The 25,213-nt window shown below is 35.4% G+C and overlaps 1 long non-coding RNA gene across 1 annotated transcript in view; it reads left to right on the top strand.

Annotated features, from left to right (window-relative positions):
- LOC131381773 (uncharacterized) overlaps positions 1-25,213 on the top strand; it is a 51,733-nt gene extending 26,520 nt beyond the window's left edge. The window contains exon 4 of the long non-coding RNA XR_009210709.1: positions 25,053-25,213. This is a non-coding gene — a long non-coding RNA (uncharacterized LOC131381773). The remainder of the gene's footprint in view (positions 1-25,052) is intronic.

Genomic DNA, 25,213 nt, shown 5'->3' with positions numbered 1-25,213 from the left:
CAATTACTGAATTTTGGCCAAAGGTGGCCACCTTCTCAAACCATGCTCAAATGAGGCAGACACCAAGCTGTAACCAATCTGGCCGTTTCTGTACCTCACTTCCATTTTCTCTAAGTCATTTTCCTTTTGCTGTCCCTAAATCTTCTTCCACCCTGTGGCTGCACTGGAGTCTCTGATCCTACTCTGGCTTGAGAGAGTGCTCCATTCATGAACCATTTCTTACTCAAGTAAACTCTTTTAAATTTAATTCAGCGGAAGCTTTCCTTTCTTCTTTTTCAAACATAAGAATTTTGCCCTAAACCTGTGATATTGAACCTAACTCCAGGTACAGCCAGAACTGCACTGCACTGAAAAAGTTACTATTGCTCCTGAATGGCTTTGAAACACTTCTCTAAGCAATAATTTTGAAGGAACTTGATTCTTGAAACATCATCTGATGTTATTTTTGTCAGTCAGGTTTCTCAATGCCAACTGTCACTGAAGCATTCACAAATTACCTTGGCCCTCCTCTAAAGTGATTGACTAAGGCCCTTTGCAGGCTAACAATTTGTCTTGGGCATCCTACTCATCTATATCCATCCCTTCCCCCATTTATGTTCAAATATTTCCAAAAGAAAATGCTACCCTCTGTATTTACCTGAGTTCTTAATGAACCCCTGCTCATGGTATCAATACAGAGAAAGAGACCAACTGACTGTCCTTATTTTCACTCCAATGTGTAACCCCTTTGTTGTGCCCATAATGTCAGGAAAGACAGGTAACAATATCCCATGGTCAGAAAGGAAGTCTTACCATGAGACTTTCTCTCCTACCCTTGGGACCCAAGGTTTGTGGCAAATATTTTCCTGTTTCACCTATTGAGTCAGCTCTCAGCCTGTAGAGGACCCATTTCAGATGGGCATTCAGGAATACTGTCTTCCCCTAGTCTACCCACTCTTTTTCCCTCTCATTATTATTCTATTTCTATCCCCCTTTCAAGTTCCATGGAGGGGAAAAAAATGCAGATCCAGTTAGTCTTCCACTCTACTGGAGGTGGCTTTAAGTCCTTCAGTATCTTCAGGGATAAATACCTGCAAAACAAACATACCTGTTCTTGCCATTACCAAAAGACTTTCAACAGTATAACAAGTCACTGGGTCAACAAAGTCACTGTTTTCCTCTTTCAAGATAAAGTATTCTCCAAGGAGAGGAGAAGGAAGAAAGGAAAGAAAGGAGAAAGCATGTAAGAAAACCTTACAGAATTATAAAACTAGAGGCTAAAAGGCTAAATAGTCATAGTTTTCACTGTTTCTGACCCTGAACTTTCATAAAAACTACACCCCAGTAACTAAAATTGCCCTCCTTGTATACAGCAGTATAATAAACCACATAAAGAAGCCCTTTCTTTCTCAGAATTGAATGTCTTGGCTTGGTAACAGAAAGGAGCAATTAGCAGCTGTACAGACATAGTCAAATTGTACAACTATCTGAATCTTAGTTCTCCAAGTTAATAAGCTTTTGTGATTACTGTAGCAGCAAAATGAGATAATGTATGTAAAGTATATGATCCATAGTAGGCTTACAAAAAGTAGTAGCTATTATTATTGCTATCATTGCTACTTTTGAAAGGCAAGGTGCCAAATGGTTATAAACCACTGTTTTCAAGCCTAGCAGCATAGATTAGAGGTCTTTATTTCCCTTTACTAGCTACATATTCTTGAGTATTTGCTAAACCTCTCTAATCTTTGATTTCTTCCTCTGTAAAAGAAGGATAATAAATATTACCTACTTCACAAGGTTGTTTTAAACATTAAATGAAATAAAGCATATGAAGTGTTCACAACAGTGTTTGAAAAATTGTGAGCATGCAGTCAATGTTTGCTATTATTGGCAGGAGTTGTAGTGTGGAAAGAGTGGATTTCCAAAAATGAGTTTATTTTTATTGAGAACTCAAATGTTTTGAACACGCAGCCATTCAACTGCGTAATTTCAGTGATGGCAGGTACTGGCTGAATATGTCAGCTCACTCAACGGGAGAGATTCTGCTTCTAAGTTTCTTGCCTCACATTAAAAAAGGTGTTTCCATTCCAACTCTGACCCATCTTCCTGGTTAAGACAGACAAACAGGCAGACAGATACCTCTCCCATTAATATGTATCTAGATTCTTTGAGTATAGCCAAGTGGAGATTATATGAATCCTCATAGAGTTTCTCGTTCCTCCACATTGTGGTCTCCAGTTGCACAATGAGTGTTAAGTGGCTGAATGAACAGCTCTACAACCATTGAAAGCAAGTTGCTGAGGGGGATGCTGTAGTGGATTCTATAGTTGTACCCTGGACTCACATAGCATCAGCTTCAAACCTGGCTATCCCGCTTACAACTCATGGCCTTACATGAGTTACTTAAATATCCAAACATCGGTTTTCTTTCAAGTAGAATGTTAGTATAGGTTATAGTCTCTTATCCAAAATCCTTAAGGTGAAATGGGTTCTGAAATTGAGGCTTTTTCAGATTTTAGAATGTTAATGAGACATATTCTGTATATTATGTGACATCCCAGCCAGAGTCTCCAGCAGTTCCCTTTAATAAAACATGCTAATATTTCAGCAGAGAATGTAGGATTATTCACATTATTACATCAAATAAACAACAATTTGCCACCAGTTGAGTTCAGGTGAGGTCATATTCTGCTACCAAATGACTTAGAAAATCAGCTTCCAGTTTGTAGTGGTTTTTGGATTTCAGTATTGCAGGAAAAGTACTGTGATCTTGAAATATTTGCTCCTGCCTCCATGGTGTTTTGGAACCCATTAAACAAAATTGTCACAATAAAGTGACTCTAATTCATATTGGAGTATGAAGCCATACTCTTTAAAGAAAGAGTATTTATAACCCCAGGGACACTCAAAGACATAGAGTCACATTTTCATACAGCAAATTCTCATGCAATTGTCTTTATATGCTCTCTTTTAATCGTATGTTAGTACTTTGTCAACTAATTCTTCTTAACTCAGCTTAAGTTCCCTGGTTCTTCATTATAATCACTCCCTTGCATTCCCCCATTTCCTTTGCCCCCTCCCGCTCAATGTTCTCCCTTGTAAAAAGCCTAATCCTGATTAAATCCTACTCTTGCACCCACTTTGTGATTTCATTCCCACAGCTGAACATCGCTGGAGTAAACAATACAATCACACTGAATGGTCCCATGTTGAATTCATAACTTTGAATTCAGGTACACCCAGAGAGCTTTCTGGCTCTGTCACTCAGATCCCTTCACCTTCTCGTTCTTCTATCTTCTAAAGGACTCTTTTTTCATCTCCCTTGAAACCTATACTTGTACCCCCATCCTCTTTCTCAGATGATGGTCCTACTTTCTATTTCAATGGGAAAACAGAAGCACTCAGAGAGAAGCTTTCGTAAGCTCCCAGCACCACATCTACCCAATTATCTGCATCTATGCCTAAATTCTGTGCTGTCCTCCAGCTATAAAGGAAGTTGGCTGCCCTGGGCGCAATCCTTGGATCATTTCTTCTCTACATCTGGGCTCTCTTCCTAGATGAATGCAAATGGCTCCTCAACATCTCCACTTGGATATCTACTAGGCATTATAAACTCAAGCCATCCAAACTAGACCCCTCATCTCCCCTCAACAAATCTGTTATCCCTCAGTGCTGGAAATAGCAACCCCATTTTTGCAGTTTCTCGAATTTGAAAACTTCTATAATACTTCATTTCTGTTTGTCCCTTACCATACACCTCATTCCATCATCAGATACTGTCAATTCAAATTTCAGCCTGTATTCAGACAACAAGCACTTCTTATCAGCTCCAAGGTCCCATTCTAATCCAAACCACCACCATCTCAAATTAATGCAATAGCCACCTAACTGCTTTACATGATTCCTTGCTTGCCCTGTATTGTCTGGTTCTTCTTGACAATCACCAAAGTGATGCTTTCAAAACCTGCCAAACAATAGTCTCTTCTGATCAAAACCCTCAAGGAGTTTATTCAGGGAAAAAGACAAGTTTCCTACAAGGGCTGCCCCATTCAGACCTCAATCTCTCTCTCAGCTCTACCACTATTATTCTCCTTCTTGCTTGCTGCTCCAGCTACAGCACCTCATAGCTGTTCCCTGAGCACATTCCTGCCTCATGTATTTGCACAGTTTCCATTGGCTGGAACACTATTCCCCAGACATCGATGTGTCTTGGTCCCTCACCTCCTTCAGATCTTGAAATGCTGTCTTCTCAATGAGGTCTGCCTTGTTCATCTTATTTAAATTGCAACACTCTTCCTCATTGAACTGCCTGTCTCCCTTCCATGCCTTCATATTTTCCATTCTCCTTTTCACTATCCAATACCACAATGTATTTTACTTGTTTATTTGTTCATTATGTCTTTCCCCGCTAGGATATAAGCTTGACAAAGGGTGATACTTGGGCAGCTTTATGTACTATCTTTTTTCTCAGTACCTAGAATAGTGCCTGGCAATAAATATTTATTGATTGAATGATTAAAATGCAATAGCCATATTAATTTTTAATATGAACATGAGGTTCACAGAAATGTCCTACCCCTGGGGAGTACAGAACGGCTGTATATAGTTTTACATTCATTGCCTTCTGCCTACAGGGATTCATCACTGGGAAGGTTTGAAGAGGCTTCATGTAATGTGTTCAGTCATAAATCTCATCTCAGGATCACTCTACAGCATCCTTTGCTTGAACCCAACTAAGGACTAACATAAACAGAATAGGTTTTGGCAACTTCCTTTAATATTTTTAAAAAATAAAGCAATATATTTATTATATATTTTTATATTTTATTAATTACACCCAGCATGGAACCAATGAACTCTTATTTTACATACAATTCTTACAGTGGTACCACAATTGTACTTAGCCCCTAACAGAATAAAATAGTGCGGCTATAGAAGTAGGCAAACCAGCAGGAGGAAATGTGTCCAAAAATCTTAGTAAATGAAAAAATGGGAAAACTTTTTAAATCAATTAAGCATAGGGACAAACAACCCAAAAGGATATCTGAAAATACTAAAACAAAGCATAGATAAGTGATGTTTATAGCTTTACTTCTGAATTACTGAGAAAGGCTGAAACTAAGTTTGTATTCTTTTTTTTTATTTTTTCAAGACCAACTTTGAATCTTTACTTTTTCTATAACTGCTTTATGGAGATACAATTAACATAGTGTACAATTCACCCATGTAAAGTATACAGCTCAATGAGTTTTAATATATTCCAGAGTTATGCCACCATAACCACTAAGTTTAGAACATTTCCATCACCCACAAAAAACAATCTCATACTCATGAAAGTCTCTATCCCTTTCCTATGAAGCCTTTTGTGACTGGTTTCTTTCACTTACCATAATGTTTTCAGGGTTCGCCCATGTTATAGCAAGCATCAGTACTTCATTCCTTTTAAGTTTAATGTATTTTTAAAGGAGGAAGTTTAGTATTTCAACTAATATTTAATTCAAATAATTTAATTTTAAACTAATATTTACTAATATTAATATTCAGACCTAGCATACAAACTGTGGTCTCTAACATCATTCCCCACTGAAAACATCCAGGGGTCACTTTAAAATTGTTCGATTCAATAGGCATGAGTGGTTCAAGGTAAGCCTAGAACATCTTATGTCAAAAATCAAGAAGCTATTGGACAAATAATGGGGTCATGTCAAAAGGATGCAGGAACCAGGATGAAGGGACTCCTATTACTTTCATGGTACCTCCTTTTCCTCAGTGAAATAGGAAACAAAGCCAGCCATCATCTGAGAATGAGCACGAAGGTGGAGGCACTAGAGATTTGAACAGAGAAGAGCTCTGGGAAAGTCTTTTAGAATAATGAGGTGGTTAACATACCAGAAAAATACCCAGAAGTAAAGATTGTAGTCGATGTAAATACTAGTAGTCAATGAAAATTCATGAGTTAATAGCAATAATCCAAAAGGAAAAAGTCAGGAAAATTTCATATTGCTATCAGCAGTAACTCTTCAAACTACTTTTACTTTGATGATTGGTAATTAAAAGAAAGAAATTGAGCATTTATCCAGCCTTTCAAGGTAACAAATAATCACAGCTGATGACGGATTTCTCTAATTTACAGAACACTTAAGCTAATAAATGTAGAAGAAATTATAGGATTTTAAAAACATAATTTTCCAAACCCTCTTATTGACCTAGGCAAGTATTACCAAGTCATGTTAAAATCATTTAGGTGAAAGCGAGAACCATACTTGACACAAGTTACTTTCTAGTGTCTCAGGGCAAAACACTCCTGTGCAATAAAAGGATTAGACTGTCATCATCCAGATCCAGTGGCCCACCTATGCATTACTACTGGGAGTCAACTAGATAGAATGTGTCCTCTGATATGATTCAGCAAGAAACCCACAAAATCACCTATGTTGTATTCTAGACAAAGATGTTTAACTTGAATTCGTCAAGCTTTCCAAGGATGATTCCTGTTTTTGGGATACAGAGGGAATAGAGAAATTCAGTTACAGAAGGAGGAGGAAGGGAAAGGAGAACAAGAACAGGAAGAAGAAAGAAAAAGTAAAGAGGAATAAAGGAAGTAAAATAATTAAAGGAAGTGAAGGAAAAAGGAAAAAAGGAATCAGGAGGAAAATGGAGACACCATCAGATAAACCCAGAGAGTTTATAAACACAGAGTTTTTAACATTCTTCAAGGAAATTGGCCAGGTCTCTATAATAAATATGTGTTATGAAAGAGAAGTTGTGCTTGATCAAAAGAGTTTAAAGCAACTTAAAGACCAGATGCAATATAAAGAATATTCGGGACTCAGCTGGAAAAGTTTGAATATGGTCTCAGTATGAGGTGCAATGAAATTTTACTAAAATAGAAGGGTAGAGTTTATTGAAAAAATAAGTTACAAAAAAGGTATGTACTGTATAGACTTTTTTAATTAAAAAAATTTTGTTGTAGGAGTAGGTAGATATGTGGCCAGAAAGACAGTTAGATCTGGAAGGATGCACAGAGGTGATTTCTGGAATTATCTTAATTTCTTTTAACTTTTGTCTGTGTTTTCTAATTTTCTGCACTGTACTTGTACCTCTGTAATAATAAAAGACTGTGCAAAATAAAATAAAAATTGAGTCAATCCCAATAAATCAATCTATAAATAATGTTTTAGAATAAAAAATAAACAGCATGATTCAAGATGGCAAATGAGAAAATCTTAATAAAACTAAAGTAATTTTTAAAGTATATGTTTAAAGACGTACCCTTTAAAGACGAGTAAATTATGAATAAAACCATTTCCAGAGAAAAAACATTATGGAGTTATTCGTAAATGAAACAAGGTAGAGAAAGCTACAGCTTTTAAAACATACTCAGTGCCCACAGTGGAGAAGGGAGGACTTTCCAGCAAAAATCTAGGGTGTCTCCAAACTCAGAATTAGCTAGCATAGAAGATGGAGTAAGAAGTGGGGCTAAAAACTGAAGTTAACTGGAAGTTTCCGAGGCACATAGTGCTATGAAGAACAAAATTGGTCAGCTTAATTTAAAATGCTTCATTCTGTTCTTAACAAGGTATGCCCTCAGGGGAAACTATTTAACCAGAGGCTAACCTGCCAGGGTTTTATGGATGCCTAACTTTCCCAGGGGAAGGAAAAACTCTAGTCCACCGGAGGCATTCTTTCCCAGCTAAGGGAGAAGCAGACAGCTGAGAATCACTTGTAAGGTTCAAAGTCCAGAGGCACAGGTTCACCAAAAGATTGAGACCTAACTATAGAACGATAGAACACATCCCCTCCTTTCACACCTACTCGCCTATTCCTAAAGGCCTGTTTGCAGCAGTTCCTTTTATCCAGCAGTTCCTTTTACTTTATGTCCAGCTATTAAGAAGAAAGTATGAGGCATACTAAAAGGCAAAAACAAACAAACAAAAAACACACAGTTGGAAGAGACAAAGCAAACATCAGAACCAAACTTTGATATGGCAGGGATGTTGGAATTATCAGACAAGATATTTTAAAATAACTATGATTAAGATGCTAAGGACTCTAATGAATAAAGCAGATCGAAAGCAAAAGCAGACGGGCAATGTGAGCAGAGAGGGAAGTTCTAAGAAAGAACAAAGAAAAATGCTAGAGACACACATACACAAAAAGCCACTGAAACAGAAATGAAGTCTACCTTTAGAGCTTATTAGCAGACTGGACGCAGCTAAGGAAAGAATCTCAAAGCTTGAGGATATTTAAATAGAAACCTTCGAAACCGCAAAACAGTTGAAAAAAAGAAAAAAAAAGAACAATATCGAAGAACTATAGGAAAACTGCAAAAGGTATAACATACACATAATAGGAATACCAGAAGGAAGAGAAAGGGAGAAAATAACAGAAGAAATATTTGAAACAATAATGAGTAAAAATTTCCCACAAATGTATGTCAGACACTAATCCAGAAAGCTCAGAGAATACCAAACAGAATAAATGCCAAAAAAAGTACACTTGGTATATCATATCCAAACTACAGAAAATCAAAGATAGTGAAAAAAGTCAGATGAAAAATAACCTTACCTATAGAAGAGTACTACCCTACTATTACAAGGCACTCACACTATGCATGAACTGGTATAGAAATTGAATTACATCCAATTTCTCCCCAGAAACCACTCAAAAAAAGAAGAAAGTGAAGTGAAATATTTAACGTTGAAAAAAAAAAAAACAGCCAAAATTTTGTGCCCTGCAAAAATGTTCTTCACAAGTGAAGAAGAAATAAAACTTTCTTAGGCAAACAAAAATTGTGGGACTTTGTTGCCAGGAGATCTGGGTTGTATGATATGTTAAAAGAAGTTCTTTAGAGAGAAGAAAAATGATGTAGTTCAGAAACTTGCATCTAAATAAAGAAAAGCATTGAAGAAGGAATAAATGAAGGTAAAATAAAAACTTCTATTTTTCTTATTCTTAATAGATCTAAAGTTTGTTCAAAATAGTAATAGCAACAATATATTCAATTATATCTGCTTATGTGCGTGTATGCTTATGTATACATGAAATAAATGGCAGCAGTGATGCAAGGAACAGAAAGGAGGAATTTGCATAAGGGGTTCACACTATGCATGAAGTGGTATATAGTGTTATATGAAAGTCAACTTGGATTAGTTGCAAATGTATATTGCAAACTCTAGGGCAAACACACAAAAAGTTAAAAAGTATAATTGACATGCTAGGAGAGGAGAGGAAACAGAGTCATATAAAATATTTGACTAAAACCATAACAGAAAGAGGAACAAAGAACAAGGGCAAGAAATAGAAAATAGGAGCAAATACAGTAGATATCAATCCAACTATATTAATAATCACTTTGAACATCAATGTTTAAGTACATCAATTAAAATACACATTATCAGAGTAGAACAAGAAACAAGACCTAACTATATGTTGGCTACAGAAACCCATTTTAAATATAAAGATATATAAAATTTAAAAATAAAGGACTTGCTAACACCTGTAATCCCAGAATTGTGGGAGGCCAAGGTGGGCAGATCACTTGAGGTCAGGGGTTCAAGATCAATCTGGCCAACATAGTGAAATGCCATCTCTATTAAAAATACAAAAATTAGCCAAGCGAGGTGGCATGCACCTGTAATCCCAGTTACTCAGGAGGCTGAAGCATGAGAATCACTGGAACCCAGGAACCAGAGGTTGCAGTGAGTAGAGATCACACCACTGCACTCCAGCCTGGGCAACAGAGTGAGACTTGGTCTCTAAATAAATAAATAAATAAATAAATAAATAAATGGATGGAGAAAGATATTCCATGCTAACATGAATCAAAAGAATGCAAAAGTAGCTATATTCATTTCAGACAGAGCAGACTTCAACCAAGGAAAGTTATCAAGGATAAACAGAGGCATTGCATAATGATAAAGGGTCCATTCTCCAAGAAGACATAACTATCCTTAACGTGTATGCACCTAACAACAGTGTTAAAACACGTGAGACAAAAACTGATAGAGCTGCAAGTAGAAATAGATGAATCTATGAGTACAATTACTTAGCACCCCCCCGTCGGAAATAAACAGATCCAGAAGGCAGAAAATCAGTAAGAACATGGCTGAACTAAACAGCACCATCAATCAACTGGATATAATTGCTATCTGTAGACTACTTTATCCAATGACAGCAGAATAACATTCTTCTCAAGCTCACATGGAACATTTACCAAGACAGACCACATTCTGGCCCATAAAACACACCTTAACACATTTAGAAGAATATAATTCATACAATGTTTGCTCTCAGACCACAGTGGAATTAAAATAGGAATCAATAACAAAAAGTTAGCTGGGAAATCCTAAAATACTTGAAAATTAAACAACACACTTTTAAATTACATTCAAGTCAAAGAAGAAATCTCAAGAGAAATTGAAAAAAAATTGAATTAAATAAAAATGAAACAAGTTGATGAGCTTTTAAAATTGAAATTCTTAGGCTAGAAGAAACAAAGAAATAATATTTAAATAGAATTTAAATAAAACACATTAAAATTAGGGAATATGCAATATGGTATTTTAAATAAAGTAGCATACAATATAATATTATGAGTTCTGGTCTGGGAGAAAACATGCCCATGCAGAAAGAAAGACACAATGCTCTCTAATTTGAGAATTAAAGTCTATGCGTGCTATGAAAATAGCTCTTTTTTTTTTTTTTTTTAAAAAAAGTTTTTTTTTTTTTTTTTTTTTGCAAAAGGATTATCTTTGTCATGTCTTCAACCTTAAGTTATTATGGAAATGCTATAGTACAATCAATGAGTCTTCTGCACACAATAGACTAGTGTTCTAAGTTTTCTCAATCATGTGATGTTAGAAAATTAAGCAAAATTCTGACTCAATTTCCCCAGCTGTAAAATGGGCATAAATCTCTGTTCTATCTTACAGCAGTATTGTGAGACTGTATTCACTCACCCTGCACAGATTTATCAAGGACCTATTACACGCGCTGCATTTGAGTATTCTTAAACAAAGCCGGCAGGCTGGTTGGTCTCCTGAGTCTACTGAAAGGAAATAATAATAAAACACCCGTTAGAGACCTCTTAAATGGTTTAAATATATATATATATATATACACATATATATATACACACACACATATATATACACATATATATATACACATATATATGCAAGTAAAATATGCTATTAAATTAAATTAAAAATTTTAACCTGATTATGGCTTCATACATCTCTTGTGCCATGCTATCCAGTAAGTTTATTTTCAGTAAGAACACATATTTCAGTGTGTACTTTTATAGGTAGTAGATAACCTAAATTTAATTACATAACACTAAAGCAAGACTTTCTCATATCAACAGCTTAAGAACTTTTAAATAAATAAGGACATAAATTACTAATAATAAATGTAGAAATGTTGCTATCACCTAATGTTAAAAACAATTCTGTTAACCCAGAATGCATAGCTGCGGCAAATAATCTTTAAAGAATTTGGGAAATTGTATCACTTTTACATTTCATCTCACAAACAAGTCTAATATTTCCAATGCTGTCCTCTGAGTGAGGATTAGCAAAAGAATTGATTTTCATATTAAATTCCACCTAAAATGTACTGTAATTCCTTGGGTCATGAAACATAGATGTTCCATCTGGTTTGCAATGCTTATATCAGTTTGGGGTTAGTTTTTTTGGTTTTTGGTTTTTCTCCACCTAGAGAGCTTGTGCTCCCTCCACCCCTTTTTCTGAACAATAGATCTTTTAAAGACAAGAATCCACTGACCTTCTTCAAGAGTCATTTGGAACCTTGGGTAACATGTAACAGTTCTTACTGATAGACTTACCTACACAGTTACCAGAGACGTTAAGTCTATGGTAAATAGGGTCTAGGGAAATACAAACCTGGATCTGCCTGCCAACTCATTATTAATACATGTAAATGGCCTGGACCCCTGACCTACACAGTGAATCTGTAAGCAAAACTTCCCTCCTTCCTCTCTCCTCGGTATGACACTTTGGTGGTTGCTGGATGTGCTTACTTTTGCTTTCCTCTGTAATTTGTATTCATGTAACCTCCATTACAGTATTAACTCAGATTTATTTTGTTTTCCACATCTGTTCTTCTCAGCCCTGTTGATAGCACTTCATGGTAAGATGAGCTAGGGAAAGAAAATAAGCAGGGCATGTGGAGTTGCTGGGAATAGACAGGGAGCTCTTTTCCTTTGATCTCCAAAGTCATGTTTCTCTGACAGAGAGTTTCCTCTATGCATCATGGAAAGCATTAGGGGCTGAAGTCACACCACTGTGAAGTTTAAGAAGAGAAAAAGAGAAAGAAAAGGCAATTAAAAGCTCTGGAATTCGAAATGAAGGCTCCTTGTGCAGTCCTCAAATATTAAACTAAACATTTTTTAAAATCCTCAGGCGAACCTCTGCAAATTGCATATGCAAGTGCACGTAGAAATAGAATTGTTTGATATATTTAACTCGAGACTTAAAGTACTCTTCAGATGAGTGTCTAATAGGAAAAAGAAAAATGTTATCACCAACAGGAGGATATTAATGTTGTTACAAAACTCAAAATATTCTGAAGTTCCCTGCTGATTCTGCAGTGTCAGAGCTCGAAGAATTTTGATGATCATTCATCTCCCCATACTTACTTGTTAACTAAATAATCATTATTAGCAACATATATGTATTCATTGTCAAATTGGTTCATAGCCCTTTCACTGGCTTAACCATGAAAACATAAAATCTAGTCTATTATTTTTTCTAAAAAAACTAGTGAAAGTTCTTCTGGGCATTAAAATCCTATGCCTAAATGTGATTTTAGTTTCATATCACATTTTTTTACTTTTCATTTTTCTTCAGGTAAAAAATAATCAAATTGTAGTTTCCGTTTTACCCAGTTATTTTGGCCCCAAAGAGATGATAGTGAATAATTTAAATTATATTATATATTAATCATTTTTATTATGTTTTTGTTAGGCAGGAATAGTACCATTACTCCTCTATCCCTTCCCTTAAAAAAAATTCAGAAATGGGCTCATGGCTGTGAATATGGAAGGAGTTGTGCATAGTGTTTAAAAATGTTAAATCTGAGCTGAGAGAAAATTAGTTCTTTTGCAAACAATGGAAAACCAGGGAATTATTTCATTGTCACAACCCAGTAGCCACCAGATGCTTAGAATTCCATGTATTTTAAAAACAAACCATTCAACGACTCCTTTGACACCCAAAGTATGTCAATAATTCAATGTATTAGTTGGATGCAAATTTTATACAATAAGGTATGGAAAGCAAACTGTAATTGGGAGTGCCAGAGTGAATGGAGCTCTATCCTTTGACAGAGTCCATTGTTGAACCCCAGCCTGAACCCCCGACCCTTTACTTTGCAGGGATACAATAGCCTTTGATATGAGATGGTGGGAAACAGACTTAGAGACTCATTTCACATTCAGTTGCAATTCATCAGTTTGGCGGAGACTTTTAACAGCTTTAATGACCACAGCAATTGATGGTTAAATCAATTTGTGCCGGTGACAGCATGGCTGGCCTCTAGACTGTAACAATCCAGGATTGCACTAGGCAGAAAAGACTCTGTTATTCAGATGTGCACGGCTCCTACTTAGCTCAAAGTGAGAACAACAGGGAGATAGAGTCTCTCACAGGGCAGGCCCTGGAGAATGCACTCATTCACTCCATTTGACTACACAATGCCAGAGCTTCTTTGTAAAGTGTTGCGGTAGAAATTTTTTTTTTTTAAGTATTGTTGGAAGTAAAAATATACAGTAGGAGACAAAGATTTCTAATATTTAACTATATCCTAAGAGAAAGTAGCAAGCCAGAAAGAATTTAACCTTTGTTTCTTTGATCGAAATGGGTGGTCCTACTACTACCCTCACTAAACACCCCTCCTCCCATAAAAAACTGAAAGAAAGGAAAAGAAAATCAACAGCAGAGATTATAACAGAGGAGGTTTCCATTTAGAAAAAAAAGATGAAATAGTAATTAGAAAAACACCACCACCACATTCTGTGTCCAAGAAAAGGAAGAAATATTGCTCCCTCTTCTGTTTATCACAGGTAGTTTTTTCCCAAATAGAAGACATCTTTTTACATTTTTAAATATAAATGTTTACAGTGAAGAAAAATGGCATCAGTATAGTGAGACGCCAGGCTGGCTTATATGATTTATTTATAATAAAAAAAGTTAAATAAATAAATACTTTGCTAAGCCTACTTTATAATGTTTAAGAAATTTATAAGAAAATTTGACATTTTAAAGGTGAGGGAAGGGACAGTCATTTCACCAACATAACTTTTTGTGCCAGCATACATGAGCGTTAGAATGACTAATTAAACTCCATAGAATACTTTACAAGTCTGCATAAAATTTGCTATGTAAGGCATCTCACTGTAACTTCAAATAATGGAGGATGCCAACATATTATTTGAACATCAGAATAATAACTGCTGGAATAACATAAAGTCCACATATGCACTTTAATGAACTTCTAAGGTATGAAAACTAATTTAATAAGTGTTTAGGATTAAAAAAAAAACAGGCATCATGCTACAATTTTTGCAAAACAGAAATCCTCTGTAAAAGTACAAAACTCAGATACATAAAGTATTAAATTCAGGACTTGATGGAATTGACCACGGGATGGAATCTTTGTGATCTTGAGTTACGTTTTATGTTCCATTAGAAATCAAACCAAATAATAAAATATTTTTTAAAGTTGTTGAAAAGAAGGGGGAAAAGGAATCTCTCTTAGAACACAGGTGGATCCATGGGAAATGGATTGCACAAAACATGCAGCTATAGCACTGTGAAAAAAATGTAAACAACATTTTCCAACAGATTTGTCTAAACACTGAAAGAATATTGAGGTTATACAGAGGAGGTCTTGGCACTGAGTCCAGAAGCTGAGCTTGGTAACTGGGGAGGGGGAAGAAAAGGAGGCGAGTTTCCATGGCAACGCTGGTGCCGCGTGCAAATGGAACAAGCATGCATCTTCCCAAGGGAGGCAGGGAGCATGGAAAGTGGAAATGGAGGGGGAAGGGCAGTGTAGCTTCTGCAAGGCCAGTTTATGCTGAATAAGTGTTTTGTGTAAAACTGTGACGTGATCTATATCAGAGTGTATATTCTGAGAGACCTGAGATCCTCTTGCGATGTACTGAAGCAATGATTAAAGATCATTTTGCTTCAGAATATATATTTATCTTACAATATCCATTTTGGATATATAAATATATTGAATTCATCTTGTTGCATACATTGTCTTCTGCCTTCACAATAGAATAGTATGAGGTAACTAAAACAGAATTTTGCATGGATTTTCCATATCTTTATACCTGAGAGTCAAGTTTATATGGGAAAAAAAAACCTTTCATGTCTTTCTCTTAGCTTAAAAGGCAGATAGATGTGGTTTCTTATAGTGTTGAATGTGAAATTTTATTCACAATCATGGCAACAGTGTTTCATGTGTCACAAGGCAGTATATTATACATAAGGAATAAGACTGTATAAAAGCTAACAGCTAACATTACTTATCTCATTTAAATTAAATCATTATTAATATTTTATCCCATTATAAATGACAACGTAAAGATTAAAACAAAATGACCCCAAGAAGCGGTGATAGATGGAGGGCTAACTCTCCTCAATGCTCTAGAAATCAACATATTACCACTAAGGAAAAAACCTTTCATTGGAGGTCAGATTATAGTGCAAATTAGTGTTGAGTAGAAATGCCCTGATAAAATGTGGGCTTGATTGCACAGGAATTAAACTTACACTATTGCCTGATGGTTTTAACAATTAAAAATCTGGATCATAATATATACTACTTTATAAACTCTATGAGGGTAGTGGCTATGTTTACCTTTTCCACATAATAGTGTGAAGTTTCTCAGCAACCACCACAAAACCTACATATAGCAGATGCTCAATACATATTTGTTGACTACTGAATGAATAAAATAAGCCATTTTCAAAATTGGGAGCGACAATTTGTAAATGCACAGGAAAGAAATGAATCTTTATTCATCATCTCCGATATAATAAGCAGCATGCTCATATTATCTGACTTAACACTCACAAATACCTACAAATGTTGTTATTATTACCCCCATTTTACAAATGAGAAAAGAGAATCTCTGGACATTTAGGTAATTTCCTCAAATTCACACCACTGAAAAAGCTTGTATTCAAACCTAGTCCTATCTAAATATGCAGTTCATGATCTTTCAACTTCCTCTGCTGCCTACTTTATACCAGATAGCATTGAGTAGCGCCCACTTTGTCCAAATAGGAAGAACTGAAGTGCAAAGGATTCACTTGACATACTCATCACTCTTCTTGGGAACCCTCTAAAAGCCCAGAGTGCCATCCTTTCAGTGTCCCATCAGTACTGCTCCTTAAAAGCCATTAGAGGCCAGAAACTGAAATCCAAAGTTGAATTAATCAAGTGTAACTCTAAGCCCTTCGTATATAACTGGGATTAAAACACTGCAGAAGTAATACATATATATATATTGTTCTCAAATTCTACTGAAGTCCTAAAGGAGCCCACATTTCTACTATCTAAATGCTTCTTCCCACACTTCATAATCAAGCCAAGCCACTTCAGCCAACACTAAGCCCCTTCAGACCAGCAAAGCCTTACCCAAATCCATTTCAACCCCTTCCCTTCCTCATCCTCCCTTTGCCTGCCTCCTTTAAAAAATTAGTTCCAGTGATCCAAAGGAACCTTCATTCAACTGTCAGTAGATTTTACTACAAACAGTGTCTTCATAGAATAATCTCTCTACTGTATCCTAATGATCCTTTTCCTCTGAAATAGAGGTTGTTTGTCTTCCTTCTCCTTGCATTTCAGGGGTCATAATACTCCCAAGTTCCCACCAACATTTTCAACAATTGTTCTTTCACTCTTGTTTAAGACGGTAGGATTCATCTTTATTTATGTGCTCACTCATTATGCGCAGATAATAACATGACAGGCATTGTCTCAAGACATTGTTTTATTTTCCATAATTCTTAAGTCCACTCCAAAAAGCAATGGTTTTATACATACAACACCCCAAGCAAGTTTCAAACAGGTTGAATAACTAAACTAGTTTTTGAGGTGGAGTGGGAATTTGAACCCCTAAATGAGATTCTCTTCATAGCACCATGTTCTATTTGGCTATACTAACCTCTTTCCACCCTCATTTCTGCCATCTTCCAATCTCCATATAACTCCCCACATTCACTGAAGACTCTTGCCCTTGACTTGTAAGACTCTATTGCCAACATCTTGGGGCATGTCAATGCCCCCACCTCGCGCAGACGTATTTGTATAATACTAACCTGTGCCCCAATAATCTTTTCCTGTGGTGAAACTCATCTGTAAGCAAGTAATGAATAAGTAAGTCTATAAGTAAATGTTTGAGGGCTGGGAAAAAGAGAGTAAATATGGTGCTAGGGGCAAAACCCTTCAGAAATGTGAAACTTCAGAGCTGAAGAATGAGAAGTGCCAGAAATTGTATTAAGCTCTTAATCACATGCTTGAAGGTTACCCATAACACAACAACAACTTAAACAGTCAATATACGTTTTATCTAACATTCAGGTTTAGAATTATCTCAGCATAACAATATATTGTTTCAGCATTTATCTGTTTTCATTTGCAGTTATTACTCTATAGCATACTGCAAATTCAGGAAAAAATAGATCAATGGCTCCAGTATTGTTTATTGAAGCATAAAGGTGGCAAAATAATCAATAAATTACTAAAATCAGGAAAGTCATAAATAGTGAACCAAACTCCAGGACAAGTGACTCTGCAAGTGCAATCACTTGCATAAACAGAGGAGGATAAAATGAAAATAGGCTGCATAATAATGAGAATCAGAATATTGAATTTTATTGAACTAGTGATGGATTTATCTCTGCAGTTTCTGTTGAAAGTATATCAAATACTGGTATCAAGTCATAAAACCTTTTACATCATTTACAAAAAAACACAGGGACTTCTCTGGTAAACCAATTGAGTTTTTCCAAAATGAAGATGAAATAATGTTTTCCAGTATAGAATTAATGAGTTTGCTTGCCAAAAGCAGAGAAGAAACTGAAACAAAAGAGGCAGCATTCAGTTATACGCAAAAAGGTATAAGGCGTACCATTGCTGAGAAGTTTATATAGCAACCAGCAAAGTTAATTTAAAATACGTATATGTGTTGGAAAGAAAGCAAAATGAGTTGCACACAAAATACACCAGTGTATTTTGCATAATATCAATGTTGTGTAATTTAGAAGAGCAACTGCTGTAATATTTGTGTGCTAACAGATATTTTGCTTTATAGTTCTACAAGTGTCTAACATGTAGAGCATGAATTAGGTCCCAGTATTTGTGAGATTTGCATGACGAACGAGTACTAGGTGATTATTTGTTCTGTTTACCTCTGAAAATTTGCACCAAGGGAGCTGTGATTTGGTACCTAATGATTACTTTGTAAGCAAGGTATTGACTAGCAAAGTTCATTTAGATCAATACTGACAAATTTTCAACTATGTATAGAGCAACAGAATATGTTACTACACAAATAAAACTAATTGCACTTTCATATCAATCAATACACATCTTCATTCACAGAGAACTGTTGATAATGAACAAAATACTGCCTGATGTATACTCAGTATTGGAAGAAACATAAAACTCTATGAACATAATTAATAGGACCACTGGGCACATGCTTTTTCAATACTTTAAGGAGATAGCCGAAGGGCAGTAACTATTGAAAGTTCACTGGGTATTGATTTCAAAAATATCAACAAAGATATAAACACTTCTTTTTTTTTTTCACTTCTTAGTGACCTCATTCTGTGTATAGCTATCTCAAATAGTTTTCTTAAATACTTTATCTTGACTAACCTGCATTTATCACTTGAATATAAAATACTCCATGCTTTAATCTTGGGAATATTTTGAAAAAATTGTGAGAATTTCTTGCAAAGATGGAATTGTTTTATTAATAGGTCAATTGCTGAAAGTTTCATGCTTCTCCAACCCTTCACAATTTGTTTCACTCGTTGAAGCAACTGATACCATATTTTCAAGGTTTCTTTTTTTCAGTTGTGATAAGAAACATAAAATTCACCATTCACAAAAATTAAATTTACCAACTTACCCAGATTAAAGTGTACAGTGCAGTATTGTTAACTTTACTAACATTATGGTGAAACAGATCACCAGAACGTTTTCTTTTGCAAAATTGAAACTCTATACCCATGAAACACCTCCCTAGTTTGTCCTCCTTTCAGCCCTCGGCAACGACCATTCTACTTTCTGTTTCTGTGAGTTTTAATATTTTACAAATGTCATGTAAGTGAAATCATACAATACTTGTCTTTTTTTACTGTCTTATTTTACTTACAGAATGTCCTTAAGGTTCATCTATGTTGTAGCATGTAACAGGATTTTCTCCTTTTTAAGGCAGAATAATATTCCATTTTACGTATAGACCACATTTTCTTTATCTGTTCACCTGTCAATGAACATTTGTGTTGCTTTCACTTGTTGGCTATTGTTAATCTGCAATAAAAATGGGTGTGCAAATATTTCCTTGAAAACCTGTTTTCATTTCTTTCGGAAAATATGGTAATTCGATTTTTAATTATTTGAGCAGCTTTTATGCTGTTTTTATAGGGACTGCACAATTTTGCATTCCCACCAACAGTGTACGAGTTCCAATTTCTCCACATCCTAGCCAATACTTGTTATTTTCTGGTTTTGTTTTTTTTTTTAATTAGCCATCCTGATGAGTGTGAAGTGACATCTCAATGTGCATTTTCCTGGTGTTTTTTGATGTTGAGTATCTTTTCATATGTTTGTAAGCAGTTTGTACATTTTATTGGATAAAATGTCTATTCAAGTCCTTTGCCCATTTTTTAAACTGGATGTTAGATTTTTTTGTTGTTGAGTTGTAGTTCTTTATATATTCTAGATACTAACCCAAGCCCATATCACATGTGTTTTCTAAATATTTTCTCCCATCCTGTAGGTTGCCATCTTACTCTGTTGACTGTTTCTTTTAATCTACAGAAGTTTTTTAAGTTGCGTGTGGTCCCATCTCTCTATTTTTGCTTTTGTTGTCTGTGCTTTTGGTTTCATGTCCAAGAAATCATTGTCAAATCTCATGTCATGAAGATTTTCCCACTATGTTTTCTTCCAGGAGTTGCATAGTTTCAGGTCTTGTGTTTAGATCTTTAATCCATTTTAATTGTTGCATATGGTATAAAATAAGGGTTCAGCTTTATTCTTTTGCACAGGTATTATCCAGGTTTTCCAGCACTTTTATTGAAGAGACTAACCTCTCCCTATTGGCACCCTTGCCAAAGATCTTTTGACACTCTATGTGAGAGTTTTATTTTAAAACCGCATTCAAATTCTATAAAAATGGCAATAAAATTTCTAGAGATAATTGCAACTAAAAAACGGATTAGAAAGCCATTTGCATTTATCTTTTGACTTCTACTTTGAGTGGGAAATGTTTGTCAACAACACTGGAAGTGGTTTTAAACAGAAATCTCCCTGAGTTTCGGGACAAGCTGATTATTCAGCACTATTTGACAGCCACCAACTAATTATTTCCATATTGCCAACTCATGACTAATTTAATACAAATATATAAAGACTAAGAACAGAAAACTATTGAATGTGTTTCCTAATCTATGTATTAATCTATCTACAAATGAGTTTTGTATCACGAATTCAGTGAAAAACTAGGAAAATTTCTTCCTCTTAAATTAGGCCATGATCACTTTCATTAACACATATTAAAATGTTGTTTACTCTTTAATTTTTATACCATGATAATTTTTCTAGCTATTTTAAAATATTAGTCGTTTATGCCCTAAATATCAATTAAATGATTGAAGACCACATTTTGAAAAGCTCTGTTTTGATCTGTAACTATACAACTGCTAAAACAGTGCCATCCAATATAAATCTAATGCAAGCTGCATGTATAATTTTAACTTTTCCAGTAGCCACATTTTAAAAAGCAGCAGGTGAAATTAATTTTAATAACATATTTTATTTAGCCCAATATATCCCATATATTATCATTTCAATATGGAATAAATATTTAAAATAGTAACACATTTTGCATTCTTTTTTTCATTCTAAGTTTTCAAAATCTGGGCTATATTTTACACTTACAGCTCATCCCAGTTTGGAGTAGCCATATGTGACTAGTGGCTATTGTATTGAACCACATGGTCCTGAAAGCTCAAGCTTAGAAATCACATTTTCTGATCAGAATTTTCTGTCCATTCATTCCTTCCATATTTTTCTCTCATTAACTCTAAATTTAAACTTCCTTTATCCTTTGATACTATCCTTCCCAGGATCCATCGATTCCCTCTTGCCTGTGTTATGAAAGCTCTCGGTTTGCTTGCTCTCTAACCAGTCGGCCTCGCTTGCCAGACCCTTCTACAATGTTGGATCAGTTTAAGGACTCACTTTTCTATTTCTTCTCCAGAACCATAAGCACTACTGAAAAAAAATAGTCTTGCTGATTGGTGCCATCTCACGTTGCTTCCATTCACCCCTGGGTGAGTCTTCAATGCTCCATTATGTATTCACTTCATTGTATTCATTCCTAGGCACATTCACTTTCCATTCTCTCAGCAGACAGTCCAAACTTACAGCATGCTCCTAATGTCTTCCTTCCCTCTCAACCCTGTGGATAGCATAGATCCCTACTCCAGAAAAAAATAGAGTAGAATATGCACAACAGACATCCTCCTCTTCAAGGCAAATCCCATCCACCTGAGCTCTTCATCCCATTTCCCACTGAGATCCTCAATGATTGAGTAGAGAACAAGAAGACAGATGCCATACAGTCCTCAGTTTCTGCATCTTTAAAGTCAGATTGGATGAATTCTGTTGTCTCTTTTAGCTCCAGAGTTTTAAACTCTACAGTCTCAGCATAATATCAAGCAAGCTTTCAAGTGTTGAACAGATACAGAAAAAAGAAAAATGAGTATGTGTAGAACCAGGTGGCCTCTGTTCCTTTCTGGCTCTGAAACTTTAAACAGAGACCAGAACTTCTTCAAGATTCTGTCTCCTCACCTACAAAATTGAGATAATAATAACCACTTCACAGACTTGCTCTGAAAAATTAAAGAAACAGCATCTAGATGGAAAAGCTTCTCCTGAACACTGCCTGTTCCAGAGCAGAGACTCGGTTTCCATCTCTGTTTTAGACATGGACAGAGGCATTATGGTGGTCATTGCCTGTTTGCACACAGATCTGTTCCTGCCCTTTTCCTGCAAACTAAGTTCTCCAGGTTCCCTCACTAACTGGCTTTCTGGCATGTTTGGCCACCAGAGACAATGGTGGAAGACTAAGGGTAGAAGGAGAAAAGAAATAGAGTGTTTCTCCATATTTTTTCTATTCATCAAGCACCATTTTACATGATTCTAGCTCCCTGCCAGATACCACCTACCTTGATGATCCTGGGTCCTTTATTACAAGAGAAAATCTTAGTCCTGGGTTCTGCTAATACCACCTTCTCTCTGTGTCCCTCTGCCCCTAGAGGTAGACTGATGTCTTGAGATTCTTTCCTCTGTTTGTAATATTTAGCAATTCCTGTTTCCTGGTTGGACCCTGATGAAGACAGTCATGATTAGTCTCAACTATCTTTGAAAAATAGATGAGGATGATAGTCTGAAATTAAGAAATAAAGTCAGAAATCTATTCAGTTGCAATGATATAATCTTATACTTTGTCAAAATCGAATCTTCATTATATTAATTTCATAGCCTAATGCTTCATTTCAGAGTTTCTTAGAGAAGTTCTGAGTTCATAGAATGAACAAAATTGGAAAATATAAAATTTGGTGAGTCCAAGATACCACAGCCAGGCTTAATAGCAAATTTACAGGGTAGAAGTTGTGTACATTGAGCTACACTGCATCGGACCAACTAGATTTTATGATACAAAGTCCAATTTTTCCACAATATATCATCCTATAGGTAATAACTTACATTGTTTGAAACTCTTCTCCCATTCCTGCAGGCCTTGCTCTGTTGGATTACTGGGTTTCTAATGCTAATCTTAACTACATTCTCCCCTCTTCATGCTGCACTGCAATGGTTCATAATGGATTCACATGTGAAAACTAACATTTTCAAGAAATAAAATTTAAAATTTTCTTGGGCCTATATGCTGAATAGAAAGTCATTTCTTCTACATCACATTATTTCTCAGATACACTCTATCTTAAGCTAATAGGGAGTTACCTTGCCAGAAGTTCACATCTCCTAAAAATGTCTCATTAACAGGTTTCCCTGACCTCCTAACTGTGTCTACTCACGTGCCCTCCTGGAGCAATGTCAAACATTTCATCATTGCATCTATTTGCTTCTTCCTTGACCAATAATTTGTCTAAGCTTCTGCATAGCTGACAAATAGTTGGCTTTACATTTAGTGTCTCACCTAGAGATAGAATTTACAGTATTGTATTTCATTCTGATATGCTATACATAACAGCTGTAACCATACAAATAATTGTCATAATTCTCACAAACATTTATGGAACCTGGCACTTTTCCAAGCACTTTATGTACATTCATTCATTCAACATTCACAATCACACTAAAAGGTAGAAAGCACTGTTTTCTCCATTTTACAGATGAGAAAACTGAAGTATCTAGAGATTAATTAATTTGAAATTTATACTACTACTATGTAATGGAGCTGGGATTCAAACCCCTGAATTCTGATGCCCCAACCTATATTCTCAATCACTACCCATAGTGAAATATAGTTTTAATAGTAAGCACCTTCACAATTGTAACATTTTTACCTATAATTTTTTATCATTAATTTTAATTTCTAAATGATTTCAACCATAAAAAATGTTATGAAATATTACAAATAATTTTCACATTCCCTTCTCCCAGATTCTCCACAGTATAAAATTCAAAATCAGAAAATTAACATTGGTACTGTACAATCACCAAATCTACAGACCTTATTTACACTTTTGCCAATTGGCATTACGCTAATGTCCTTCCTCTGATCCAGTATTCAATCCCAGATCAAACATTTACTTCTCAGTCTCTTCAGTCCCCTTAATCTGGAATTCTTCAGCCTTTGTCTTTCATGACCTTGACACTTGACCCTGTTACTTTGTTGACTGTTCATTTGAGTGCCCAAAATAATCTTAAGACGGAGGAAGCTGGACAATAATCAGTGAGAAGTCCATTCAAAATCACGTGGAGACACAGGACGATGTACAACTAAACCTATATTTGATGGGAGGCAAAACCTAGCTTCTCGGGGAGGATCCCAGAACCTAGCAGCTTTGTGCAGATTGATATTGGTTACTGCCTCCTCCACCGCCTGCCCTACCCCTACCAGCACTCCTTTTTCAGAGCACTGTTGGTTTACAATGAATTAGAGAAATATTTCATTCTGCTGGGTAATCTATATGAATCTGATTTCTAAAGCATTCTGCCCTGAAACAACTATGTTGTAAGACAGATGAAGAAATTTAGTTTCCATTTCTATGCATGTTCCTCCTGAATATTCCCAGCTAACTGGCTGCAGATGAATTTCCTGCATGGATAAGAGCCATACATATTATGTTAAATACTGTATAAATTAAATTAAATGCCATATAAATTATATATCATATATTATATTAAATACCATATAAATTAAATACCATATATTATATTAAATACCATATAAATTAAATACCACAGCCATACATATTTATATTAAATGCCATATTTCTATTTTGATATGGGTATTATACACAATTCCTATTTAAATATATTATTTGTCAGTATCATATTATTACCTACTTTGTGGAAGGTGAAAAATTTTTTTACAGTTTATTAGTTTTATTGATATATAATAATTGTACATATTTATGAGATATATGTGATATTTTGATGCATGCATACTACTTTTATTCACCAGAGGATTAAGGCAAAATGTATAGCAAGTTACGTTGCCTGGACTAATTCCGGTGTCAGCTATAATTATCAAACTGAATTTTTTTCAGTGGACATCCTGAAAACTGAATGTAACAACATGGAGAAGGGGAAAAGGAAGACCCTCTACCAAATGGCTTGTAACTAATGCAATGTAAAATAGGCCTGCTTAAAATTGGTGGATGCTGGAGTGTGAGAGCTTCCTCATGCAGTTCAATTAAAAAATGATTCC

This window comes from Hylobates moloch, unplaced genomic scaffold (assembly GCF_009828535.3).
Source record: "Hylobates moloch isolate HMO894 unplaced genomic scaffold, HMol_V3 SCAFFOLD_2, whole genome shotgun sequence".
Lineage (NCBI taxonomy): Eukaryota > Metazoa > Chordata > Mammalia > Primates > Hylobatidae > Hylobates > Hylobates moloch.
This window is presented reverse-complemented; position numbering and strand designations above follow the sequence as displayed.